This window comes from Oncorhynchus kisutch, linkage group LG2, assembly GCF_002021735.2.
Source record: "Oncorhynchus kisutch isolate 150728-3 linkage group LG2, Okis_V2, whole genome shotgun sequence".
Lineage (NCBI taxonomy): Eukaryota > Metazoa > Chordata > Actinopteri > Salmoniformes > Salmonidae > Oncorhynchus > Oncorhynchus kisutch.
The window spans coordinates 1,965,754-1,986,572 of NC_034175.2; the positions used below are offsets into that span (position 1 = coordinate 1,965,754).

At 44.3% G+C, this 20,819-nt stretch overlaps 1 long non-coding RNA gene across 1 annotated transcript; it reads right to left on the reverse strand.

The window, feature by feature from the left end:
- Positions 1-622: 622 nt before the first annotated feature.
- LOC116376507 (uncharacterized) lies at positions 623-20,311 on the reverse strand. Its single transcript, XR_004211910.1, has 2 exons — positions 20,044-20,311; positions 623-3,970 (listed from the first exon to the last, which is right to left on the reverse strand). It is a non-coding gene; the product is annotated as an uncharacterized LOC116376507 (long non-coding RNA).
- Between the last annotated feature and the right edge of the window lie 508 nt (positions 20,312-20,819).

A 20,819-nucleotide genomic window follows, 5' to 3' on the forward strand; every position in this document is an offset into this window, starting at 1 on the left:
ACACCAACACACATGCACTATTCTATCTACACACACACACCAACACACACACACTATGCTATCTACACACACATTCACACACACCAACACACACACACTATACTATCTACACACACATTCAATGTTCTATCTAGTAGATGTTCCCTAACTGAACCCTGAGGACGGTCTGTCTGATACTGTCCCATTGTTTACTTTGTAAACACACACACACACGATGAGATTCAAGGTAAAAGGTTAGGGAGAAGCAGTGCAGTGTCTGTGACTGGTGCCTATAAGATGGATCAGTGTCCCACCGCCCTGGGCTGTCTCACCCGAAGAAGAAGAATTTAGTGTCGTACACACACATACACACACACACACACACACACACACATTCACACACACACACACACACACATACGTACACACAGAGAGACACACACACACATACACACACACACACACGCACACACAGACACACACACACACACGTACACATACACACACACACATACACTTACACACACATACACATACACACACAGAGACACACACAGAGATACACACAGTGATGGAGATGGGGGACACTGCAGAGATGTGAGAAATCATGAGATGAGAGGGACTGAATACTGACACAAACAGATGAGATGTAGAATGGTTTATTCACATAGCAAGGAGATCCTGTCTGTCATCAGACAGAACACAATAAATCATATAGATGGAAGCTACAGCACATTTCCCCATCCAATGAACAAACAGACACACACTGCATATAAAACAGATGACTGACGTGACTGTGGCAAACAGAAGTACCTGTCCACGTCTTCTTGGTTTTAGCAGCTAGTCCTTGTTGTTTCTTCTGTTGCAGTGGAAGAACGATGGGGAACCACTTTTCAGGAATATCTTTGGGGATAGTCATTCTGACTCTCTTCCTTAACATAACAGGCCCTCTAACGTAGTTAATCGGTCGATAGGTTTTCCCCGGTTCTGCTGAGCATCTTGTGCAGAGACAGACAGACGCTCCGGGAGCTGCACCGAACACTCTTGGTCCAGTCCTGTCCCGTCTGCGTCTCCGGTTATAGATTAGGAGTGTGTCATACCATTACCGCTTCTCTCCCCCTCCCCCTCTCCCCCGCTCTCTCTCTCACTTCTCTCTCTCTCTCTCTCTCACTTCTCTCTCTGCTGCAGAACCACTGAGGTCATTGGCTGTGATGCTGTGCTGCCAGCTCCACTCTCTCTGTGATGCTGTGCTGCCAGCTCCACTCTCTCTGTGATGCTGTAAGCGGTGCCTTCATGTCACTATGAATGAGATGCTGATGGTGCCGTTACCACACTGTAAATGACTGGAACCTGAAGTAGCAGCATCTTCATCAGAGCCTGTCGCCAAGTCTAATGACGGAACGTTGTATTTCCTTTCAACAGGCTAAAGACCAATTGTTTGAATGTAGGGGGCATCAGAACGTTATGCCCCTGAACCTTTAGGCTACACGACTCTGATTCCGCTGATTAACTTTAGTCATGTTAAATAACATTACAAGTCACTGTAATAAAGTGATTCATATGATGATATTGGGAATTGGATACAGTACATCTTCAACGTGCTACTGCATTATTGGGTACCCTAAACAATTCCTTGGACGTGCCTTCCCTGGCACCAATTACATAAACATTGTCCTCCTCACAATAACACAGAGAAGCTGTCTCTGCATGACATAATCACCAAGGCTGTCCGTTTGCAGAGGGTTTCAACCAATAGCAGGCTGTCGTTGACGTTGTCAGGGCAACTGCCTCTGCAGAGGTGTGAGAGAAGCAGGTCACTGCAGGGAGAAACTGGGTGCCATCTTGGATCTAGCCATGAGGAGGGAGATGCAGCTGTGCTGGCATACGGAGCCAAGGTGACTCTCACAGCAGCCCAGTTGCCTGAGTGTTGGTAAGGAATGGGAGGGGAGAGGAGACACTGCAGCGGGGATAAAGAGTTCTGGGCACGTGCCGTGTGTGGGGAGTCTCGTGGCATTAGAGGACACATCCAGACTGCTAAACACACACTTCTCTCTGATTTATACACACACACACACACACACACACACACACACACACACACACACACACACACACACACATACACACACACACACGTGCTGCCATAGATCCATAAAAAGGCTTTTAACATTCCCTCGCTGTTGAACTGTGGCATAAAGTAAACACACACACACACATTCGGCAGATGACCTTGGGCATGTAATTCCAGAAACAACTTGAATGTGCTTAGAGCCTCTCCAGTACCTGCTGTCTGCTTCTCTGACCTACTGTTCTGAATACAGCCTCTCCAGTACCTGCTGTCTGCTTCTCTGACCTACTGTTCTGAATACAGCCTCTCCAGTACCTGCTGTCTGCTTCTCTGACCTACTGTTCTGCATACAGCCTCTCCAGTACCTGCTGTCTGCTTCTCTGACCTACTGTTCTGAATACAGTCTCTACAGTACTTACTGTCTGCTTCTCTGACCTACTGTTCTGAATACAGCCTCTCCAGTACCTGCTGTCTGCTTCTCTGACCTACTGTTCTGAATACAGTCTCTCCAGTACCTGCTGTCTGCTTCTCTGACCTACTGTTCTGAATACAGCATCTACCAGACTATCACTACTCCAGCCTCCACATGTCCAGGAAGTCCAGTCTGTTTCTCAGAGACCACAACAACATGTGGAGTTGCTACATCCATTTTTGGACTCACAAATGAATCATATGCCCCATGAGCTTAAGTTCAACTGTCGTACCCCATCAGAACCCAGAATATAAGTTTGTTTTATCCCAATGTTTGTAAACAATATACATGTAAACAAACACACCGATCATGTTGACATCATGGCTGGTCAGTCCTTACATCCATACCTCTTTCTATGAATTTGAGAGTGGTTACATTTCTCAGGGCCCATCCATCAATTTTCAAAACACACCATCAAAAAATCTGTGTTTTAAACCCATTTCACCTGCATTTTAAATGGATAGTCAACACTGTTTTTCTGCTTCAACAGAGTGATCAGGTACATGCAACTCTAGTTTTCATTCACAGAAATACATTAGTACAACACGTTCTGCAGACAATAGCTTCCCTTTCATCAGACAACAGAAGTGCAACGCTATTTGGCAACCAGCCACACAAGTAAATGAGATTACAATTAAAAACCTATGTATTTTTTGCAAAAACGATGCATGGCCATTATATTTCAAATTTGTATTTTGTTTTATTTTACCTTTATTTAACTAGGCAAGCCAGCTAAGAACAAATTCTTATTTTCAAAGACTGCCTAGGAACAGTGTCTATCATAGAAAGAATGTAGCCTGCTACATGTCCTGATGTTTTGATTGAAGTTACTCTTGCATTTTACAGGAGAAAACTAGGCTACAAGGAGACAAGTACCAGAGAAAAGTTAGTACATATCAGTCAGAGCCACTGTCTGTTGATAGGACGCCTGTTTGTGAATTCTCATCCGACTGAAGAATTGCTACTGAAGCACAAAATGAGTCTGATGCTGAGCAGAAATGACAATAAGAAGCATGTTATATCTGTGTTTTCAAAACGCAACAAGATATTTATTATCCGTTTGATCTTTTTTGTATGCGTGAAAAATGCCTAAAAAACACAAAAGTATTCTGCATTAACTCAACCCCTGGCCTTTTACCAAAACAGAGGCAGGGGGACGCTTTGATATTGTTTCAATTAAAGATGGATCCTTTAAAGGAAATGATCATCAGATACTACAAGAACTACACGTTAGTGATAAGCAACTGACTCCCTCATGTCTCTTGGTGGTTTGGTGAAATACTTGTCTGACTCATGGAGCCTCATCTTTACCTTGGTGGCCTAACACACCACATCAACTACAGCAGAGCAGCTGGGATTAAAGGGTTGGAACAGGTGACTGACCTGGAGGAGGCCTCTCTTTGAACATCTCCACTCTGTTGTTGACCCTCCACTATGGCCCATGGGACTGTCTACAGGAGGAGAGGAGAGGAGAGGAGAGGAGAGGAGAGGAGAGGAGAGGAGAGGAGAGGAGAGGAGAGGAGAGGAGAGGAGAGGAGAGGAGAGGAGAGGAGAGGAGAGGAGAGGAGAGGAGAGAAGAAGAAGAGGAGGGGGAAGAGGAGGAGGAGAAGAAGAAGAGGAGGAAAACAAAGAAAAACAATGTCAACATCCAGGGTATTCAGAGTCAGACATGAGGTAATACACTTAGTGAGGGACCTGAATGATGTGGCAGGATTTTGAACCAGACAATGTGAAGTCTGTTGTTCAGACCTCTTATTTGAATGCACTTACTGTGATGTGCATGCAAAGAAAGAGTCCTTATGTTTCAAAAGGAATACTTTGTTGATTTTGAAATGCAAGGACACTATTTCTCAAGGACACTATTTCTCAAGGACACTATTTCTCAAGGACACTATTTCTCAAGGACACTATTTCTCAAGGACACTTTATTATATGGGCCTATCTGAGCAGCTTTGCCCTCCGCTCTCTTGTGTTCTAAGTGGCTCTGAATAAGAACATGTTAAATGACTATCATGTAAATGTGACAGCTGAGCTGCAGGTGTTAAGGTCAGGGTTAGGCCTTGAGAGAAACTGAGAGAGGAACTGATCTCTCCTTCAAGCCAGAGAAACACTTATACTGATTGAGTACTGACACACAGGGGATATGTTTAGAAAAGGGGATCTTTAAACATGTCAATTGATCTGCATCCACCAGATGTATGTGAATCTGAAACTAACAAACTGAACTAACCCCAAGAGACCCGTCCTCTCTTACTAGGTTACTGAACTAATTGGTATGATACACCAGAACACAAATCCAAACAGAACACTGAAACAGTAGCTACAGTAGTAAGTCTAAGGCTCAAGGTAAAAATTATGTTGCTTGTGAGGTTGAATTCAGATCAACAGATGACTATCTAAGTAATGGGCTAAATTGTGATGAAGGGTAAAGAAGTGTCAGTAAGGTAAAACATTAGGGAGAGCCAGAGCCAGTCAGCCAGTTACCCAGCCAGTCAGCCAGCCAGTCAGACGGCCAGTCAGCCAGAGCCAGCCAGTCAGCCAGCCAGAGCCAGCCAGTCAGCCAGCCAGAGCCAGCCAGCCAGTCAGTCAGCCAGCCAAACAGACAGACAGCCAAGTCTGCCAGAGCTAGCCAGTCAGCTAGCCAGTCAGCCAGCAAGTCAGTCAGTCAGCCAGCCAGTGTGAGGTAACTATCCCCCAACATCAGACTCCAGAACTATAGTAAGACAGGACTCATAATTCACTGAGATTACATGCCTCTATAACAGCCACACACACGCATACGCACTGACGTATGCACAACCCATACACACAGACAGACGTACGCACGCACAATCCACAAACACAGACAGATGTACGCATGCACAACCCACACACACACAGAGAAAGAGAGAGAAAGACAGAGAGAGAGAGGGAGAGAGAGAGAGAGAGAGAAAGACAGAGAGAGAGAGGGAGAGAGAGAGACAGAGAGAGAGAGAGAGAGAGAGAGAGAGAGAGAGAGAGAGAGAGAGAGAGAGAGAGAGAACAGAACCTGTGCATCTGCGGTAATGAGGAAATGCCATTTATAGTGGGGCAAAAAAGTATTTAGACAGCCACCAATTGTGCAAGTTCCACCACTTAAAAAGATGAGAGAGGCCTGTAATTTTCATCATAGGTACACTTCAACTATGACAGACAAGATGAGAAAAAAAATCCAGAAAATCACATTGTAGGATTTTTAATGAATTTATTTGCAAATTATGGTGGAAAATAAGTATTTGGTCACCTACAAACAAGCAAGATTTCTGGCTCTCACAGACCTGTAACTTCTTCTTTAATTAAGAGGCTCCTCTGTCCTCCACTCGTTACCTGTATTAATGGCACCAGTTTGAACTTGTTATAAGTATAAAAGACACCTGTCCACAACCTCAAACAGTCACACTCTAAACTCCACTATGGCCTAGACCAAAGAGCTGTCAAAGGACACCAGAAACAAAATTGTAGACCTGCACCAGGCTGGGAAGACTGAATCTGCAATAGGTAAGCAGCTTGGTTTGAACAAATCAACTGTGGGAGCAATTATTAGGAAATGGAAGACATACAAGACCACTGATAATCTCCCTCGATCTGGGGCTCCACGCAAGATCTCACCCCGTGGGGTCAAAATGATCACAAGAACGGTGAGCAAAAATCCCAGAACCACACGCGGGGACCTAGTGAATGACCTGCAGAGAGCTGGGACCAAAGTATCAAAGCCTAACATCAGTAACACACTACACCGCCAGGGACTCAAATCCTGCAGTGCAAGACGTGTCCCCCTGCTTAAGCCAGTGCATGTCCAGGCCCGTCAGAAGTTTGCTAGAGAGCATTTGGATGATCCAGAAGAAGATTGGGAGAATGTCATATGGTCAGATGAAACCAAAATATAACTTTTTGGTAAAAACTCAACTCGTCGTGTTTGGAGGACAAAGAATGCTGAGTTGCATCCAAAGAACACCATACCTACTGTGAAGCATGGGGGTGGAAACATCATGCTTTGGGGCTGTTTTTCTGCAAAGGGACCGGGACGACTGATCCGTGTAAAGGAAAGAATGAATGGGGCCATGTATCGTGAGATTTTGAGTGAAAACCTCCTTCCATCAGCAAGGGCATTGAAGATGAAACGTGGCTGGGTCTTTCAGCATGACAATGATCCCAAACACACCGCCCGGGCAACGAAGGATTGGCTTCGTAAGAAGCATTTCAAGGTCCTGGAGTGGCCTAGCCAGTCTCCAGAACTCAACCGAATAGAAAATCTTTGGAGGGAGTTGAAAGTCCGTGTTGCCCAGCAACAGCCCCAAAACATCACTGCTCTAGAGGAGATCTGCATGGAGGAATGGGCCAAAATACCAGCAACAGTGTGTGAAAACCTTGTGAAGACTTACAGAAAACGTTTGACCTCTGTCATTGCCAACAAAGAGTATATAACAAAGTATTGAGATAAACTTTTGTTATTGACCAAATACTTATTTTCCACCATCATTTGCAAATAAATTCATAAAAAATCCTACAATGTGATTTTCTGGATTTTTTCCCCTTATTTTGTCTGCCATAGTTGAAGTGTACCTATGATGAAAATTACAGGCCTCTCTCATCTTTTTAAGTGGGAGAACTTGCACAATTGGTGGCTGACTAAATACTTTTTTGTCCCACTGTAGACATTTAGCATTAACAGTAGGTGTCTGTGAGGCGTTACACTGGCCCTCTGGCTGATAGGTAAGGTATGTCTCCTACAGTGTTACACCACTGGCATAGAGACATGTTTGGAACTGTTGTTTGGAACTGTTGTTTGGAACTGTTGTTTAGAACTGTTGTTTGGAACTGTTGTTTGGAACTGTTGTTTGGAACTGTTGTTTAGAACTGTTGTTTGGAACTGTTGCTTGGAGCTGTTGTTTGGAACTGTTGTTTGGAACTGTTGTTTAGAACTGTTTTTTAGAACTGTTGTTTGGAACTGTTGCTTGGAGCTGTTGTTTGGAACTGTTGTTTGGAACTGTTGTTTAGAACTGTTGTTTGGAACTGTTGTTTGGAACTGTTGCTTGGAGCTGTTGTATAGAACTGTTATTTTGGAACTGTTGTTTAGAACTGTTGTTTGGAACTGTTGCTTGGAGCTGTTGTTTGGAACTGTTGTTTAGAACTGTTGTTTGGAACTGTTGTTTGGAACTGTTGTTTGGAACTGTTGTTTGGAACTGTTGTTTAGAACTGTTGTTTGGAACTTTTGTTTAGAACTGTTGTTTGGAACTTTTGTTTAGAACTGTTGTTTGGAACTGTTGTTTGGAGCTGCTGTTTTGAACTGTTGTTTAGAACTGTTTTGTGTCAAAGCTTTAATACTGTTAAGTGGTCTCCTCATCTCATTTCCTTCATCTGTACTGATACTGTAGGAAAACAAAGGGTGGATGAAATGATTTTTGTATTTTGATCCCTATGATTGGGGTTAGGATTAGGGGATGGTAAACTGATCCTAGGTCTGTATCCACAGGCAACGTCTAGGGTTCCAGAACTGGTAGACTGAGGGAGATGGTGGTCGGGCCTAAATCAATAGTCCACAGAAAGATCTGCTCTCTGAGTGGGACAGATCAGCTTTCAGATACATACACCAGTCTCTATCTCTCTCTCTGTGTACATTCTGTTCTCTCTCCCCCATCTCCTATACCTCTCCGTTCATCTCACCAATTCCCTCCATACCTACCTCTCTTTCACCAATCCCCTGTCTCTTTCTGCTCTCTTCTCTCCACTCATAACCTTCCTACTTTTTCTCCCACTGTATATTTAAAGATCAAAACAGGACAAGCGAATGGTTTGGGCTGAGTGCCAGATTAAACAATATGAAATGAAAAGAAACTATTCAGCCAGCCAGCCAGAGCCAGCCAGCCAGCCAGCCAGTCAGTCAGTCAGTCAGCTAGCCAGCCAGCCAGTGTGAGGTAACTATCGCCCAACATCAGACTCCAGGACAATAGTAAGACAGGACTCCTAATTCACTGAGATTACATGCCTCTATAACAGCCACACACACACATACGCACTGACGTATGCACAACCCATACACACAGACAGACGTACGCGCGCACAATCCACACACACAGACAGACGTATGCACACACAATCCACACACACAGACATATGTACGCATGCACAACCCACAGAGAGAGAGAGAGAGAGAGAGAGAGAGAGAGAGAGAGGAGAGAGAGAGAGAGAGAGAGAGAGAGAGAATGAGAGAGCGAGAGAGAATAGTACCTGTCCATCTGCGGTAATGAGGAAATGCCATTTAGACATTTAGCATTAACTGTAGGTGTCTGTGAGGCGTTACACTGGCCCTCTGGCTGATAGGTCAGGTATGTCTCCTACAGTGGTTGGTGTTACACCACTGGCATTGAGACATGTTTGGAGCTGTTGCTTGGAGCTGTTGTTTAGAACTGTTGTTTGGAACTGTTGTTTGGAACTGTTGTTTAGAACTGTTGTTTGGAACTGTTGTTTGGAACTGTTGTTTGGAACTGTTGTTTGGAGCTGTTGTTTGGAACTGTTGTTTGGAGCTGTTGTTTAGAACTGTTGTTTGGAACTGTTGCTTGGAGCTGTTTGTCACGAGTCCGACCGAGGGTGGCTCCCCTTCCCGGTCGGATGGCGCTCGGCGGTCATCGTCACTGGCCTATTAGCTGCCACTGATTGTCTTTCCTCCCCCTCCTTGTATGTTTATTGTTAGCACCTATTAGTGAGTCATTAGTTGGGCTTTATTAGACAGCCGGCCTGTTTCTTTGTGCGGGATTAATTATTGTGACCTTCGGTTATGTAGTAGAGGAACGTGTTTGTTCCTGGTCGTGTATTCTGCTGTACTGTTTTCGTCCCCCGTGTTTGGGGCATTTGGTTTTGAGCACCCAGTGTTGCGTGAGTGCATTAAAGAGCGCAGTATTGCACTCTCTGTTTCCTGCGTCTGACTCCACACCCACGACACCCGGAGCATTACACTGTTGTTTAGAACTGTTGTTTGGAACTGTTGTTTGGAACTGTTGTTTGGAACTGCTGTTTGGAACTGTTTAGAACTGTTGTTTGGAACTGTTGTTAAGAACTGTTGTTTGGAACTGTTGTTAAGAACTGTTGTTTGGAACTGCTGTTTGGAACTGTTGTTGGGAACTGTTGTTGGGAACTGTTGTTGGGAACTGTTTAGAATTGTTGTTTAGAACTGTTGTTTGGAACTGTTGCTTGGAGCTGTTTGTCACGAGTCCGACCGAGGGTGGCTCCCCTTCCCGGTCGGATGGCGCTCGGCGGTCGTCGTCACCGGCCTATTAGCTGCCACTGATTGTCTTTCCTCCCCCTCCTTGTATGTTTATTGTTAGCACCTGTTAGTGAGTCATTAGTTGGGCTTTATTAGACAGCCGGCCCGCCTGTTTCTTTGTGCGGGATTAATTATTGTGACCTTCGGTTATGTAGTAGAGGAACGTGTTTGTTCCTGGTCGTGTATTCTGCTGTACTGTTTTCGTCCCCCGTGTTTGGGGCATTTGGTTTTGAGCACCCAGTGTTGCGTGAGTGCATTAAAGAGCGCAGTATTGCACTCTCTGTTTCCTGCGTCTGACTCCACACCCACGACACCCGGAGCATTACACTGTTGTTTAGAACTGTTGTTTGGAACTGTTGTTTGGAACTGCTGTTTGGAACTGTTTAGAACTGTTGTTTGGAACTGTTGCTTGGAGCTGTTTGTCACGAGTCCGACCGAGGGTGGCTCCCCTTCCCGGTCGGATGGCGCTCGGCGGTCGTCGTCACCGGCCTATTAGCTGCCACTGATTGTCTTTCCTCCCCCTCCTTGTATGTTTATTGTTAGCACCTGTTAGTTAGTCATTAGTTGGGCTTTATTAGACAGCCGGCCCGCCTGTTTCTTTGTGCGGGATTAATTATTGTGACCTTCGGTTATGTAGTAGAGGAACGTGTTTGTTCCTGGTCGTGTATTCTGCTGTACTGTTTTCGTCCCCCGTGTTTGGGGCATTTGGTTTTGAGCACCCAGTGTTGCGTGAGTGCATTAAAGAGCGCAGTATTGCACTCTCTGTTTCCTGCGTCTGACTCCACACCCACGACACCCGGAGCATTACACTGTTGTTTAGAACTGTTGTTTGGAACTGTTGTTGGGAACTGTAGTTTAAAACTGTTGTTTAGAACTGTTGCTTGGGACTGTTGTTTAGAACTGTTGTTTGGAACTGTTGTTTGGAACTGCTGTTTGGAACTGTTTAGAACTGTTGTTTGGAACTGTTTAGAACTGTTGTTTGGAACTGTTATTTAGAACGGTTGTTTGGAACAGTTGTTTGGAACTGTTGCTTGGTGCTGTTTAGAATTGTTGTTTAGAACTGTTGTTTGGAACTGTTGTTTGGAACTGTTGCTTGGAGCTGTTGTTTAGAACTGTTGCATTGAGCTGTTGCATGGAGCTGTTGTTTGGAACTGTTGTTTGGAACTGTTGCTTGGAGCTGTTGTTTAGAACTGTTGTTTGGAACTGTTGTTTGGAACTGTTATTTAGAACTGTTTAAAACTGTTGTTTAAAACTGTTGTTTGGAACTGTTGTTTGGAACTGTTTGAAACTGTTGCTTGGTGCTGTTGTTTGGAACTGTTGTTTGGAACTGTTGCTTGGCGCTGTTGTTTAGAACTGTTGTTTGGAAATGTTGTTTGGAGCTGTGGCTTGGAGCTGTGGTTTGGAGCTGTGGCTTGGAGCTGTGGCTTGGAGCTGTGGCTTGGAGCTGTGGCTTGGAGCTGTGGCTTGGAACTGTTGTTTGGAACTGTTTAGAACTGTTTAGAACTGTTTGGAACTGTTAAGAACTGTTGTTGGGAACTGTTGTTGGGAACTGTTGTTGGGAACTGTTGTTTAAAACTGTTGCTTGGGACTGTTGCTTGGGACTGTTGTTTAGAACTGTTGCTTGGGACTGTTGTTTAGAACTGTTGCTTGGAACTGTTGTTTGGAACTGCTGTTTGGAACTGTTTAGAACTGTTGTTTGGAACTGTTATTTAGAACTGTTGTTTGGAACAGTTGTTTGGAACTGTTGCTTGGTGCTGTTTAGAATTGTTGTTTAGAACTGTTGTTTGGAACTGTTGCTTGGAGCTGTTTGTCACGAGTCCGACCGAGGGTGGCTCCCCTTCCCGGTCGGGTGGCGCTCGGCGGTCATCGTCACCGGCCTATTAGCTGGCACTGATTGTCTTTCCTCCCCCTCCTTGTATGTTTATTGTTAGCACCTATTAGTGAGTCATTAGTTGGGCTTTATTAGACAGCCGGACCGCCTGTTTCTTTGTGCGGGATTAATTATTGTGACCTTCGGTTATGTAGTAGAGGAACGTGTTTGTTCCTGGTCGTGTATTCTGCTGTACTGTTTTCGTCCCCCGTGTTTGGGGCATTTGGTTTTGAGCACCCAGTGTTGCGTGAGTGCATTAAAGAGCGCAGTATTGCACTCTCTGTTTCCTGCGTCTGACTCCACACCCACGACACCCGGAGCATTACACTGTTGTTTAGAACTGTTGTTTGGAACTGTTGTTGGGAACTGTTGTTGGGAACTGTAGTTTAAAACTGTTGTTTAGAACTGTTGCTTGGGACTGTTGTTTAGAACTGTTGTTTGGAACTGTTGTTTGGAACTGTTGTTTGGAACTGTTGTTTGGAACTGTTTAGAACTGTTGTTTGGAACTGTTTAGAACTGTTGTTTGGAACTGTTATTTAGAACGGTTGTTTGGAACAGTTGTTTGGAACTGTTGCTTGGTGCTGTTTAGAATTGTTGTTTAGAACTGTTGTTTGGAACTGTTGTTTAGAACTGTTGTTTGGAACTGTTGCTTGGAGCTGTTGTTTAGAACTGTTGCATGGAGCTGTTGTTTAGAACTGTTGCATGGAGCTGTTGCATGGAGCTGTTGCATGGAGCTGTTGCTTGGAGCTGTTGTTTAGAACTGTTGTTTAGAACTGTTGTTTAGAACTGTTGTTTGGAACTGTTGTTTGGAACTGTTGTTTGGAACTGTTGTTTAAAACTGTTGTTTGGAACTGTTTGAAACTGTTGCTTGGTGCTGTTGTTTGGAACTGTTGTTTGGAACTGTTGCTTGGAGCTGTTGTTTAGAACTGTTGTTTGGAACTGTTGTTTGGAACTGTTGTTTGGAACTGTTGTTTGGAACTGTTGCTTGTTGCTGTTTGGAACTGTTGTATAGAACTGTTGTTTGGAACTGTTGTTTGGAGCTGTTGTTTGGAGCTGTTGTTTGGAACTGTTGTTTGGAGCTGTTGTTTGGAGCTGTTGTTTGGAGCTGTTGTTTGGAGCTGTTGTTTGGAGCTGTTGTTTGGAGCTGTTGTTTGGAGCTGTTGTTTGGAACTGTTGCTTGGAGCTGTTTGTCACGAGTCCGACCGAGGGTGGCTCCCCTTCCCGGTCGGATGGCGCTCGGCGGCCGTCGTCACCGGCCTATTAGCTGCCACTGATTGTCTTTCCTCCCCCTCCTTGTATGTTTATTGTTAGCACCTGTTAGTGAGTCATTAGTTGGGCTTTATTAGACAGCCGGCCCGCCTGTTTCTTTGTGCGGGATTAATTATTGTCACCTTCGGTTATGTAGTAGAGGAACGTGTTTGTTCCTGGTCGTGTATTCTGCTGTACTGTTTTCGTCCCCCGTGTTTGGGGCATTTGGTTTTGAGCACCCAGTGTTGCGTGAGTGCATTAAAGAGCGCAGTATTGCACTCTCTGTTTCCTGCGTCTGACTCCACACCCACGACACCCGGAGCATTACACTGTTGTTTAGAACTGTTGTTTGGAACTGTTGTTGGGAACTGTAGTTTAAAACTGTTGTTTAGAACTGTTGCTTGGGACTGTTGTTTGGAACTGTTGTTTGGAACTGTTGTTTGGAACTGCTGTTTGGAACTGTTTAGAACTGTTGTTTGGAACTGTTTGGAACAGTTGTTTGGAACTGTTGCTTGGTGCTGTTTAGAATTGTTGTTTAGAACTGTTGTTTGGAACTGTTGTTTGGAACTGTTGCTTGGAGCTGTTGTTTAGAACTGTTGCATGGAGCTGTTGCATGGAGCTGTTGTTTGGAACTGTTTGGAACTGTTGCTTGGAGCTGTTGTTTAGAACTGTTGTTTGGAACTGTTGTTTGGAACTGTTGTTTGGAACTGCTGTTTGGAACTGTTTGGAACTGTTTGAAACTGTTGCTTGGTGCTGTTGTTTGGAACTGTTGTTTGGAACTGTTGCTTGGCGCTGTTGTTTAGAACTGTTGTTTGGAAATGTTGTTTGGAACTGTTGTTTGGAACTGTTGCTTGGAACTGTTGTTTGGAACTGTTGTTTGGAACTGTTGTTTAGAACTGTTGTTTAGAACTGTTGTTTGGAACTGTTGTTTGGAACTGTTGTTTGGAACTGTTGTTTGGAACTGTTGTTTGGAACTGTTGTTTGGAACTGTTGTTTGGAGCTGTTGTTTGGAACTGTTGTTTGGAACTGTTGTTTGGAGCTGTTGTTTGGAACTGTTGTTTGGAGCTGTTGTTTGGAACTGTTGTTTGGAACTGTTGTTTGGAACTGTTGTTTGGAGCTGTTGTTTGGAACTGTTGCTTGGAGCTGTTTGTCACGAGTCCGACCGAGGGTGGCTCCCCTTCCCGGTCGGGTGGCGCTCGGCGGTCATCGTCACCGGCCTATTAGCTGCCACTGATTGTCTTTCCTCCCCCTCCTTGTATGTTTATTGTTAGCACCTGTTAGTGAGTCATTAGTTGGGCTTTATTAGACAGCCTGTTTCTTTGAGCGGGATTAATTATTGTGACCTTCGGTTATGTAGTAGAGGAACGTGTTTGTTCCTGGTCATGTATTCTGCTGTACTGTTTTCGTCCCCCATGTTTGGGGCATTTGGTTTTGAGCACCCAGTGTTGCGTGAGTGCATTAAAGAGCGCAGTATTGCACTCTCTGTTTCCTGCGTCTGACTCCACACCCACGACACCCGGAGCATTACACTGTTGTTTAGAACTGTTGTTTGGAACTGTTGTTTGGAACTGTTGTTTGGAACTGTTGTTTGGAACTGTTGTTTGGAACTGTTTGGAACTGTTGTTTGGAACTGTTGTTTGGAACTGTTGTTTGGAACTGTTGTTAAGAACTGTTGTTAAGAACTGTTGTTAAGAACTGTTGTTAAGAACTGTTGTTAAGAACTGTTGTTAAGAACTGTTGTTGGGAACTGTTGTTGGGAACTGTTGTTGGGAACTGTTTAAAACTGTTGCTTGGGACTGTTGTTTAGAACTGTTGCTTGGGACTGTTGTTTAGAACTGTTGCTTGGGACTGTTGTTTGGAACTGCTGTTTGGAACTGTTTAGAACTGTTGTTTGGAACTGTTATTTAGAACTGTTGTTTGGAACTGTTGTTTGGAACTGTTGAACTGTTGTTTGGAACTGTTGTTTGGAACTGTTGTTTGGAACTGTTGTTTGGAACTGTTGTTTGGAACTGTTGCTTGGTGCTGTTTAGAATTGTTGTTTAGAACTGTTGTTTGGAACTGTTGCTTGGAGCTGTTTGTCACGAGTCCGACCGAGGGTGGCTCCCCTTCCCGGTCGGGTGGCGCTCGGCGGTCATCGTCACCGGCCTATTAGCTGCCACTGATTGTCTTTCCTCCCCCTCCTTGTATGTTTATTGTTAGCACCTGTTAGTGAGTCATTAGTTGGGCTTTATTAGACAGCCGGCCCGCCTGTTTCTTTGTGCGGGATTAATTATTGTCACCTTCGGTTATGTAGTAGAGGAACGTGTTTGTTCCTGGTCGTGTATTCTGCTGTACTGTTTTCGTCCCCCGTGTTTGGGGCATTTGGTTTTGAGCACCCAGTGTTGCGTGAGTGCATTAAAGAGCGCAGTATTGCACTCTCTGTTTCCTGCGTCTGACTCCACACCCACGACACCCAGAGCATTACACTGTTGTTTAGAACTGTTGTTTGGAACTGTTGTTTGGAACTGTTGTTTGGAGCTGTTGTTTGGAGCTGTTGTTTGGAGCTGTTGTTTGGAAGTGTTGTTTGGAACTGTTGTTTAGAACTGTTGTTTGGAACTGTTGCTTGGAGCTGTTTGTCACGAGTCCGACCGAGGGTGGCTCCCCTTCCCGGTCGGGTGGCGCTCGGCGGTCATCGTCACCGGCCTATTAGCTGCCACTGATTGTCTTTCCTCCCCCTCCTTGTATGTTTATTGTTAGCACTTGTTAGTGAGTCATTAGTTGGGCTTTATTAGACAGCCTGTTTCTTTGAGCGGGATTAATTATTGTGACCTTCGGTTATGTAGTAGAGGAACGTGTTTGTTCCTGGTCATGTATTCTGCTGTACTGTTTTCGTCCCCCATGTTTGGGGCATTTGGTTTTGAGCACCCAGTGTTGCGTGAGTGCATTAAAGAGCGCAGTATTGCACTCTGTTTCCTGCGTCTGACTCCACACCCACGACACCCGGAGCATTACACTGTTGTTTAGAACTGTTGTTTAGAACTGTTGTTTGGAACTGTTGTTTGGAACTGTTGTTTGGAACTGTTGTTTGGAACTGTTGTTTGGAACTGCTGTTTGGAACTGTTGTTTGGAACTGTTGTTAAGAACTGTTTGGAACTGCTGTTGGGAACTGCTGTTGGGAACTGTTGTTGGGAACTGTTGTTGGGAACTGTTGTTGGGAACTGTTGTTGGGAACTGTTGTTGGGAACTGTTGTTGGGAACTGTTGCTTGGGACTGTTGTTTAGAACTGTTGCTTGGGACTGTTGTTTAGAACTGTTGCTTGGAACTGTTGTTTGGAACTGCTGTTTGGAACTGTTTAGAACTGTTGTTTGGAACTGTTATTTAGAACTGTTGTTTGGAACTGTTATTTAGAACTGTTGTTTGGAACAGTTGTTTGGAACTGTTGCTTGGTGCTGTTTAGAATTGTTGTTTAGAACTGTTGTTTGGAACTGTTGTTTGGAGCTGTTTGTCACGAGTCCGACCGAGGGTGGCTCCCCTTCCCGGTCGGGTGGCGCTCGGCGGTCATCGTCACCGGCCTATTAGCTGCCACTGATTGTCTTTCCTCCCCCTCCTTGTATGTTTATTGTTAGCACCTATTAGTGAGTCATTAGTTGGGCTTTATTAGACAGCCGGACCGCCTGTTTCTTTGTGCGGGATTAATTATTGTGACCTTCGGTTATGTAGTAGAGGAACGTGTTTGTTCCTGGTCGTGTATTCTGCTGTACTGTTTTCGTCCCCCGTGTTTGGGGCATTTGGTTTTGAGCACCCAGTGTTGCGTGAGTGCATTAAAGAGCGCAGTATTGCACTCTCTGTTTCCTGCGTCTGACTCCACACCCACGACACCCGGAGCATTACACTGTTGTTTAGAACTGTTGTTTGGAACTGTTGTTTGGAACTGCTGTTTGGAACTGTTTAGAACTGTTGTTTGGAACTGTTGTTTGGAACTGTTGTTTGGAACTGTTGTTTGGAACTGTTTAGAACTGTTGTTTGGAACTGTTGTTTGGAGCTGTTGTTTGGAACTGTTGTTTGGAACTGTTGCTTGGAGCTGTTGTTTAGAACTGTTGTTTGGAACTGTTGTTTGGAACTGCTGTTTGGAACTGTTGTTTGGAACTGTTATTTAGAACTGTTGTTTAAAACTGTTGCTAAGAACTGTTGTTTGGAACTGTTGTTTGGAACTGTTGTTTGGAACTGTTGTTGGGAACTGTTGTTTGGAACTGTTGTTTGGAACTGTTGTTTGGAACTGTTGTTTGGAACTGTTGTTGGGAACTGTTGTTTGGAACTGTTATTTAGAACTGTTGTTTGGTACAGTTGTTTGGAACTGTTGCTTGGTGCTGTTTAGAATTGTTGTTTAGAAATGTTGTTTGGAACTGTTGTTTGGAACTGTTGTTTGGAACTGTTGCTAAGAACTGTTGTTTGGAACTGCTGTTTGGAACTGTTTAGAACTGTTGTTTGGAGCTGTTGTTAAGAACTGTTGTTTGGAACTGTTGCTAAGAACTGTTTGGAACTGCTGTTGGGAACTGTTGTTGGGAACTGTTGTTGGGAACTGTTGGGAACTGTTGTTGGGAACTGTTGTTGGGAACTGTTGTTGGGAACTGTTGTTGGGAACTGTTGTTGGGAACTGTTGTTGGGAACTGTTGCTTGGGACTGTTGTTTAGAACTGTTGTTTGGAACTGCTGTTTGGAACTGTTTAGAACTGTTGTTTGGAACTGTTATTTAGAACGGTTGTTTGGAACAGTTGTTTGGAACTGTTGCTTGGTGCTGTTGCATGGAGTTGTTGCATGGAGTTGTTGTTTGGAACTGTTGCTTGGAACTTGTGTTTGGAACTGTTGTTTGGAACTGTTGTTTGGAACTGTTGTTTGGAACTGTTGTTTGGAACTGTTGTTTGGAACTGTTGTTTGGAACTGTTGTTTGGAACTGTTGTTTGGAACTGTTGTTTGGAACTGTTATTTAGAACTGTTTGGAACAGTTTGGAACTGTTGCTTGGTGCTGTTGTTTGGAACTGTTGTTTGGAACTGTTTGAAACTGTTGCTTGGTGCTGTTTGGAACTGTTGCTTGGAGCTGTTGTTTAGAACTGTTGTTTGGAACTGTTGTTTGGAACTGTTGCTTGGAGCTGTTGCTTGGAACTGTTGTTTGGAACTGTTGTTTGGAACTGTTGCTTGGAACTGTTGCTTGGTGCTGTTGTTTGGAACTGTTGTATGGAGCTGTTGTTTGGAGCTGTTGTTTGGAGCTGTTGTTTGGAACTGTTGTTTGGAACTGTTGTTTGGTGCTGTTGTTTGGAACTGTTGTATAGAACTGTTGTTTGGAGCTGTTGTTTGGAGCTGTTGTTTGGAGCTGTTGTTTGGAACTGTTTGGAACTGTTGTTTGGAGCTGTTGTTTGGAGCTGTTGTTTGGAACTGTTGTTTGGAACTGTTGTTTAGAACTGTTGTTTAGAACTGTTGTTTAGAACTGTTGTTTAGAACTGTTGTTTAGAACTGTTGTTTGGAACTGTTGTTTGGAGCTGCTGTTTTGAACTGTTGTTTAGAACTGTTTTGTGTCAAAGCTTTAATACTGTTAAGTGGTCTCCTCATCTCATTTCCTTCATCTGTACTGATACTGTAGGAAAACAAAGGGTGGATGAAATGATTTTTGTATTTTGATCCCTATGGTTGGGGTTAGGATTAGGGGATGGTAAACTGATCCTAGGTCTGTATTTACAGACAACGTCTAGGGTTCCAGAACTGGTAGACTGAGGGAGATGGTGGTCGGGCCTAAATCAATAGTCCACAGAAAGAACTGCTCTCTGAGTGGGACAGATCAGCTTTCAGATACATACACCAGTCTCTATCTCTCTCTCTGTGTACATTCTGTTCTCTCTCCCCCATCTCCTATACCTCTCCGTTCATCTCACCAATTCCCTCCATACCTACCTCTCTTTCATCAATCCCCTGTCTCTTTCTGCTCTCTTCTCTCCACTTCTCTCCACCTTCCTCCTTTTTCTCCCACTGTATATTTAAAGATCAAAACATGACAAGCGAATGGTTTGGGCTGAGTGCCAGATTAAACAATATGAAATGAAAAGAAACTACCTCCCCTCCCTCCCTTACGTTTTCCCTCCCTCCCTTTCCCACTCTCCTTCAGGCTCCTTGTATAACCCTGTGGACTGCAGTGCCCTTATGGCGGGCAGGTAGGGCCGGAATGAGGCAGGCAGGGAGGTAGGACCGGAAGGAGGCAGGCAGGGAGGTAGGACCGGAAGGAGGCAGGCAGGGAGGTAGGACCGGAATGAGGCAGGCAGGTAGGTAGGACCGGAATGCGGCAGGCAGGAAGGTAGGACCGGAATGAGGCAGGCAGGTAGGAGGGCAGGAAGGAATGGAAGTAGAAGGGCAGGTAGGGATGCAGGGGAGCAGGGCCAGTACGAGGCAGGCAGGTAGGAGGGCAGGAAGGAATGGAAGTAGAAGGGCAGGTAGGGATGCAGGGGAGCAGGGCCAGTACGAGGCAGGCAGGTAGGAGGGCAGATAGGAATGGAAGTAGAAGGGCAGGTAGGGATGCAGGGGAGCAGGGGAACTGCTGCTCAGAATTCCGCTCAACTCACTGGAGACTGACGTATAAGAATTTGAGGATATTAAAGCAACCAATCCCTGCATTACCATGAATCACCTATTGACCCAATATATATAAAAAACACTGCCTAAATAATCAAATTAGATACATAACGTGACATTATTAGCATGTAATAACATAGTTATTAGTTCAAGTAGTTAACAGTATCAATAACAAAAAATAGTAAAGGGTGAAATAAATCTGACTAGCTAGTTACTATAGCCCTTTTAGCATAGCATATGCAAAGTTTATTCAGGAAGAGGTTTACACTTGCACAGCCAGTGTGAAGCACAATAACTCAACAAAGGTACCCATAATTATTCACAAGTTATCAAACAACAGTAGGACCTAAACAGGTCAAAGTTTATACACAGGTGTGGTAAGAACATTTGAAGTGCAGGCAACAATTATTATGCATTGTTAATGGCTAGCTAAACTAGCTCAATCAGAATCTCTGCGAAATAAACAAAGAACCTGACATTCAATTGTTTAGCTGGCTAGCCTACATTTGTCGACTGGCTGGCTATGGAACCTACCTTTTCAAGTCCACGCTATGTGCACATTTCTGTCAGCAACATCCAAGTCCTCTCGCTGGGTTCATGCTGCTGTTTGAGTGTTGATGACACGCCTGCCCTTGTTAGTAAGGCCACGGAGGTAGAAGGATACAGGCAGGCACTGTGGATGCGCCGTGCTGATACACAGACATGCTGGCGAGGTGAAAGAGCTTTTCTGTCTCCAGCCAGGGAGAGAAACAGGAAGGAGGGGCGATGCTTACTTCGACCACCCTCCTACGCATATTCAAGCAATTTTTATAATTTCATCTCATGAGGAAACAGACTATCCTCTTTGTAATCTCAGGGAGATATTTTATTTTTTTATTTTAATTATTCAACAATGTCGACATCTAGTTATTACAGTTTGGGGAACTTTTGAGTGTTCCTTTTTTGTCACCATAATTTCACAAAACCTCCCGCCTCAATATTGCATTTGAAGGTTATTATTGAACAACAGCCTTTCAGCCATGTGCTTTATATTATTTATCTCATATCGCCCCCTGCTGTCGCTGGTCGGTAACAGCAACAGCCTATATTTTGGGGCGCAACATCAGCACCAAAGCTGCAGCGATTTCTTTCTCCAGCTTTTGATATTCATAGCTACAAATCAAATCAATATTTTATATTTAATTTATTCTGAACTCACAAAACACAGCCCAAAACAATCTCAACGCGTACACTATAACTTGTTGACTACAATGGCCAAAACTGTACAAATAAGCACTCTCATACAACCATATTCCTCAAACACACACCTT